This window comes from Alosa pseudoharengus, unplaced genomic scaffold (assembly GCF_046254945.1).
Source record: "Alosa pseudoharengus isolate Yale_2024_CS ecotype anadromous, Long Island Sound unplaced genomic scaffold, YU_APseudo_1.1 YU_APseudo_1.1_scf_12, whole genome shotgun sequence".
NCBI lineage: Eukaryota > Metazoa > Chordata > Actinopteri > Clupeiformes > Clupeidae > Alosa > Alosa pseudoharengus.
The window spans coordinates 896,607-904,514 of NW_027468587.1; positions in this window are offsets into that span (position 1 = coordinate 896,607).

Sequence of the window (7,908 nt, forward strand, 5' to 3'; positions counted from 1 at the left end):
TCCGTTGAGCCCTGAATTTTGACATCGTCAGCGCAAGGAAAGGTACCTGGGACGCCAGAGAGAGCTTTGTCCATTTGGGCACAGAAGATTTCTGACGACACAGATAGGCCAAACGGTAAGCGAATGAAGCAATATTTTTTTAATGGGGTGTTGAAAGCTGTCAATGGCTCTCTGGGCTCAGCTTCTGTGTCCAGTAGCCACTCTTAGCATCAAGAGTTGAAAAATATTTTCCATTTTTGAATGTGTTTTGAGCATCTTCCCATGAAGCAGTGTAATGAATGTTACGCACTAAGCATTTGTTTAAATTCTTGGGATCGAGGCACACCCGTATATCACCATTTTTCTTGACGACTATCACCAGGTTGTGAACCCAGCTGGTCGTTTCTGGGCATGGACGGATGATTCCTTCTGCCTCCATGCGGTCCAGTTCATTTTGAGTTTGGGAAGTACACTCACAGGGACTGCGCGTGGGGGAAGTTGAGTTTGGGAAGGACACTCACAGGGAAGGACACTCACAGGGACTGCGCGTGGGGGAAGTTGAGTTTGGGAAGGACACTCACAGGGAAGGACACTCACAGGGAAGGACACTCACAGGGACTGCGCCTGGGGGAAGTTGTACAGCTGTAGCGCCTTGTGTCAATTTCAACTCTGCTTCGCCCTCAAACAAACCGACAGTTCCATCAAACATTTCATGAAATATGCGCTTCAGATCCTCTAGGGGATCACCCGTCTCTTTTCCCAGAGGTAAATCATGTTGCCATTTCTTTCGTAGGGACACATAGTCCACATCGGACTCCTCTGTGACATGTACAGCCTCAACATTGATATTTCTCTGAATACACACATCAGATATTTGGACAAGCTTAAACTGTTTGCAAAACTCTAGCCCAAGTATGAGCTCTGTACCCACATTTGTAATGATGATTTCAACGGTGCGGGTGATGCCATTGCATGTGACTTTTGGTTTGATTTTGCCACAGACTGGTATGCTTACTCCAGTCACACTACGCAATCGGATGTTGGCCGGAAGTAAGGAGCACTCCATGATGTTCAGCTTAGGCAAGAATGAACTTGCCATACATGTTGTCATTGCACCAGTGTCGACCTTTCCTTGCAGGCAATGGTCTTCTGTGGTGTGAAATGTGACATTGGCTATAACCTCACGTGCGTTCATGTTCGCGGGCGTGACAGTATTTATGTCATATTGGTCACATCCATATTCATCTTCACTTGATCCAGTATCTGTCACATGAACTGCATTGGTTGTTTTAACAGATTTTTTGAGCCTACATACTTTTTCAAAGTGACCACGTCTCTTGCAGAAATTGCATTTAGCGTCTTGAGCTGGACATTTATGACAAGCATGAATTAGTCCACCACACCATCTACATGCCTTGCTCGAGTCAGCTGTTGCAGGCTTGTACTCACGTTTGGTATCCCGGGGATCAGTTGCTGAGAGCTTCGTTTTCGGTTTACCTCCCCGTTGCTGGGATCTGCGAGACGGATCGTGTGTGTATGTCGCATGCACTCGAGTCTCAGTGAAACGCTGCATCGTTACATCAACGGACTCATATCGCCCGAGTGCCTCTAAACACACTTTTACTGTGACCGTCTTATCCTTTGCCATTAGCTTGCGTTTGCATTCAACATTAGTGCAACCATGAATTCATTTGTCAACGATGAGAAAATCAGACCCCTCAGGGAAGTCAGCTTGTTTATGAAGCTCAAGAATGCGACTGTAAAACGCTGTAGTGTTCTCACCAACATTCTGTTTGGCATTGTAAAAGTCCTCTCTGGCTTCGCGAAAGTGCGTTGAGTGCGTGAGGATGCCATCAAGGCATGTGAGCAGCTCATCAACTGTGGTTACTTTACAGCCAGGGTCTTCAGCTTGCTTGGCCTCAACAAGTCGTTCAACATATGCACCTGCCCATATGAACACATGATTTAGCTTAACTTCGTCATCTTCCTCATGGAGTGGGCCGTTAACAATTCGCAAAACCTCTTTGCGCCACAGGCGATATTGGTTATACACATCTCTGGAACTCCAGTCGACTTGTGTTTGAGGTTTGTAGTGCTGGGCGGCCATGGTTGACTTGCTTACGAATTTATAGGATATTCCTCTTCGAGACACTTTAGAAAGTCTACATACCCATAAATATCACGCACAAGTTTGTACTGTTATCTTCCGCGAACACAATATGCACTGGCCGGATAACGCCGTAATGTTCAAGTTTCGGGGTCACCATGTTCAACATATGCTGCGTAGGCAGCCATCTTTATTGAATGAAAAATTCCAACAGCATTCTGGGTGTAATACGTAATGCAAGAAGATAACACAAGGTGGCAGGATAGGGTATTACTAACACAGACCAGTGATAGGTCTCAGACCATTATCAACTATTACAACAGCTACCTGCCAACTGGCCTATGATTTCATTGCTGAGTTTGCGGCAAAGCAAGAATTTTTTTTTTTTCCTGAGTCAGGATATGGCGAGTCAGTGTCATTTATTTGTCCAATGTTAGCCTATAGATACAGACCAGTACATCTTATCAATAGTTTGAATGTCGTGTGTGTTTCTGCTCATTAACAAATACCATTCAGCACAATGATTCATGCCCAATTAATTCCCCCTGTTAAAGTGTTCGCCTTTGTTACACTATTTGGTTTCGTGATGTAGCCTATGATAAACACCATATGGCCAAATATGTGACTCAGCTAATGTTATAGGCTATACAATTGAATTTCCCCTCTTAAAGGCAAGCTGGTGTAGCTTATTAGACTAGGCTACTATTAAAATACACCGACGGTAGCCTTGGCTATGTGTAAAGTAAGCTATCGCATGATTTCATGCACGTAAGTGAAAAGGGCCTTGCATCTGTCAAGTTCGCACAGGGCCTCGCATCCCCTTGCGACAGCCCTGCAGCTCCCCCTAAGGCAGCGAGGAAAAAGTGAAAATACGCGATAAACCCGGGAAAAGTTGACAGGTTTGTTTCGGTCCCGGTGATTATTTGTGAAATTGTGCAAACGACAGCCTTTTCAAGGCATTTCAAAGAAGGAGTCGTAGCATGCAAGCTCCCAAATTGACCCAGTAGCCTAAGGCATCAATAAATTGTTGGGACTGGGGAGGGTCATGCGTTTTTTCTCAATCACTTTGGAGGGTCATAAAAAAAATTCTTGCTGGCGAGGGAGGGTCACGTCTTTTTTGACTAACGCTCCCAAAACTCCTCCGGTAGCCCCTTAATTAAATAAATAACGAACAGTCCCTAATTGATTAATAGCCTAGGCCTACACCAGCAATTGTTGAACATTGACCTGTACAGGACATTGACAGTAGCCCAGCCTAACAAGCAAATGTTGCAAAATACATCAAAAGACGCAATTAATCAGAAATAAATAATGTAATCTGCATCGCTTTATTTAACAAACTGCAAGCAACAAGAGCATTGAGTTCGCTGTAAGGCCAAACCCAAGAGCAAAGCCTATCTGTTAAGGCAGTCGATAGGCTATATAACGAGCTGTGTGCCTGGAAAGACGATAGATGACGGCTCTGGTCATCCCATACCCTCCCCCCACTTCCTGTAGCCTACCATTATGAAGGCCTGTAGCCTAAAACGACTCGTTGCCGTTTTGTGACATTAAGCTTTTTCACGTTAAGCCCCCCTCCCCCATCCCCTTCTTTCACAAGCAGTGGGGGAGCGCGGGGCACAAAGTAACACTTTTTGGTAGACAAAGGAGGGTTCTCGGATCCGCGCTTCTGTCGTTTGGCCACAATCCGTTGCAACCAGGCCAGGACAGATATTTTAGAGAGAAGGAGAGACGCCGGTGCAGCTCAGATGTCTTCTTAATTTTCTTTATTCTTTAGTAAAAGGTGCAGAACATTATTAAACTTTGACTAACATTTCGATGTGTCGATGTTTTTGACTAACGAACATCGAAACTTTAGTCAAAGTTTAATAATGTTCTGCACCTTTTACTAAAGAATAAAGAAAATTAAGAAGACATCTGAGCTGCACCGGCGTCTCTCCTTCTCTAACACTTTTTGTCTTTGGCTAAATATTTCTAAAATCATTTGAGTTTCACTAGTCACATGTTTTAACAAGCAACACTTGTTATTGAACTAATAACAGACATGTGTCGAAAATTGACTTTATTTTCCATACGGAGAAATAACATATGCAGAGTCTAACCAAGGTCAATCTTGCCAAAAAAGCCCTCAAACCTGAAAACACATGAGGCAAAAGTGCAAAACATCACAAAACTAACTAAACTAACACGCGCATATTTTTGTATTGCAATCATTGTAGCCTACAGTTGTAACAGCGCGTAACAGTCGTTTTACTCCCCGTATGCGCTCATTATAAAGAACGTTTAACGTGTCCCAAAAACAGCTATCAATTAATCACCAAACGTCTTATAAACAAGTATTGCCAGGAGCAACACCTTGCAAAAAATGATAACAATAGGCCTAGGCCTTTATATGGCTCTGCTCCTGCCTAGATTCGAACTCAGAACTGCCTGAAAGTTGCAGACCTGTTCTGGAAATACGTGCATTAACCCACTCGACCGTCAGACAACGCTATCTGCTTCGAGTAGGCCTATTGGGTAGGACTGTAGCCTACACTGGTTGCTGTGGCACAGTCTTGAGTGACCGAATTCGTTTTTCTTTGTCATATGAATGCTGTCATGTTGTTAACATTACTGTTAAGGAGATGCTGTAGGCAAAGGCTATATTTCAACCTCGTTAGTGTAGTAAAAAAAATCAGAACTATTCACAAGGTTTCTGGGCAGCATATTTATGTTCTGTTAGCAAGCGAACTTCTCATGACTACCGACAAAGTAGCCTACTGCCAGCTGACGAAGCTCTCATTTTAAAACATTACTGAGAGACAGACACTGTACAATCAAGAAATCTTGCCACTGAATCCAAAACTATGTTTAACATTATGTACAAGGCTTAGGCTACAGTGGACTAGCATGTTGCAGGGGCTGCTAAAAACACAGAGAAACGCACTGAAAACTCGGCCAATCACAGCCCTTGCTGTCGAATGCGCCGTCTGGTTTGACCGTGGAACTCCACAGCGGACTATGTTGCCCCCAAGCGGCTGCAGTTGTACTTACATTTCACCATTCACCATGATCGTGAATGAAGTGTCAATTTTTAACGGGGACCCACTGTACACACACACACACACACATACACACACACACACACACACATACACACACACATACACACACACACAATCCCCAACCCCACCACTAATGCACATCAGGTCTATCTGTCGTGGTGCTTGTCCACTTTGAGTGCTCAAGTGTTTGTATGTCTAAACGTGTGTGTATGTGTGCGTGGGTGTGTATGTCTGTGTGTATGTGTGTGTGTGTGTGTGTTTGTGTGTGCACTCATCCAGATCTAACTCTCCAACACTGGCCCAGCGTCACTGAAGTGCCAATCAATCAAGTGCCAGACACTCAGACACCAGTTCAGTGTCTGTAACATTTCCTCCCCCTCTTTCTCTCTCTCTCTGTCTGTCTCATTCTATGTCTGTCTCTTTATCTCTCTCTCTCTCTATCTTTCTCTCCCTCTCACTCTGTTTAAACACTTTTTGTTCTCCTCTCTCTCTCTCTCTCTCTCTCTCTGTTCTGCTCCTTCACCACTATTCATTCTCTTTCTCTTGCTCTCCTCTATCCATATATCTGTCAGTCTGTCTATCTAGTGCCATCTCTCCTCCCATCATTCTTGTCTTTCTTTCGATGTTTATCAATCCGTGCTTTTGCCCCTGCCCCCCTGCCCCTTCACCCCCTCCTTCACCCCCTCCTTCACCTCCTCCCTGAGCCCCATAACTCAGCTTGTGTTGTGTGATAGTCTGCAGCCTTTGATGGATGTGACGTCTCCCCACACAGAAACGGGGCGTTTTGGAGTCCACCGCTGTAAAAAGACATCCCTCCTCTCAGGTGAGTTACGAGCGCGTGGCAGCAGGTGGCCAGGTAGTTTGGAAGTTATGAAGTTTCTCCTGGGTTTACAATCTGGACGCCGGCAGATTTGTCTCTCAGCACGCTAACCATTAGCGTATATATTTCCTAAGTTGCCTCCCTAGGAGGCTGTGCAGTGCGTCATTATGTCTGGACGCACAGCGAGGCCTTAATGAGCTGTTGGACAGCTCTAATGCAGAGTCCCCACGGGGGTGCGGATCCACATGGTCCTATGCAGCACCTGGACGTATGCCACATTCTATGACGTATGTGCACATGCCGGAGTACATATATTAACACGTATGTGTACATGTGTATGTACACACAGGCAAACAAACACTGTATGCAATTTGGAAAGCATGTGGCTAAGTCAAATAAATTCACAAAAGCTGGGTTTTCAAAGAGACACTGTGCATAAATGTGTGCTCAGATGTACAAACACTGCACCATGTAGACGTGTAGAAGAACACACAAACCATAAAAGACGTAGCCTCTGCCTGCCTACGTACTTCCGCTCGATTTCTTTTCCCTACAGTACTCCGCATGGAGGTATTATATATAACTGGAGAGAGTGACTAAGTCCCGCCCTCCACACAAATGAATGGCGGAGGCTAGGCTAGTAAATCCGGCCAATTCATAGTCAACGCCATCTTGAACACTGGGGTTCGGATCCAGCGCCAGTCGGCTCTGACCATGCGCCAAGTTACAAAGCTGGAAATGACGCATGGACCAACGTCGATTTTTATTGGATATTCTGTAAAAAGAGAGTCGTCCTCCAGTAAGAGGGTGGCGATAATGCACATAAAGTCCTTGCCTCATAACAAGAAGAAGAAAAAAGTTGATCGGGAACGCGCATGGAGTCCGAGTGGAGTCGGCCTAAAGCGCAACTTAATTTCATTGGATAACACAGCGGCTCTAACTAAGAGCGATCTGCCTCACTGATCTATTATAGATCTAATATAGATCTATTATAGATCAGTGGGTCTGCCTGCTGTCCTGCTGCAAATATGCATTCGAACATGACGAGAAATATCCGTAGTCGAACTATAAATAAACTATTCGGTTTTTAGTGCCAAGTGTAGCGCATTTTTACAGTCTATGATTAGTTTGTTTTTTTATTTTATTGTTTGCCATCTCAGCGGGTGCTCTAAACGTATTTTAGCGTTGGCCCATGACCAAATCAAGCCAATAATAGCCAGTAGCCACAATAGCCACCCTGTTTTGAAAATAATATTGAAGATAGTATTGAAGATAACGCACAGAACGGTCAGCCTGAGCGGACAATTACGTCCCCAACTCATCTAAAATGTGGTGTCTTTACTTTGAGTTGTACACCGCAGATGGTAAAGTAACGGTTAAAGAGAATGTTGTCTGCGGACTCAGCAAAAAACAGTTTACTTACGCATCCACGACATCCAATCTTCGCGCTCACCTGTGGAGTTACCATCCAAATGAGGCAGCGGTGTCAGAGGCACAGTAGACGGCCAGAGCATCGCCAGGCGTCCAACATCGTATGATTGCATACTTTCCGTAAATCCTAAATTATGTCCAGGGTCTGCTATTTACTTAGGCTGCAAAGCACAGGTATTTATTTGAGGTAGACTTATTCGAGGCAGACCTTTATTTCTTACATTGTACGTTATTGAGACATGCGTTTTGTTTGGAGCGGCATACCAGGCTATCAAACGCAGACGATTTTCGGTTTTGGTATGGGATTTAATTTACTTTTTGACTTTTATTATATAGTTAAATGTTGAGACTGATGGGCATTTAAATCTAGAGGGTATTTGATGATCACTGTAAAGTTTCGTGTAGTGGAAAAAGTGTTGGAATTTCCAGCTGTTTATTGCGAGACAAGGCCCTTCATTCATTGAACGTGCGCTGTGATCTAATGGAAACCTTATTGCATAGCGAAGTAGCCTAAATTTAGCTTTTTT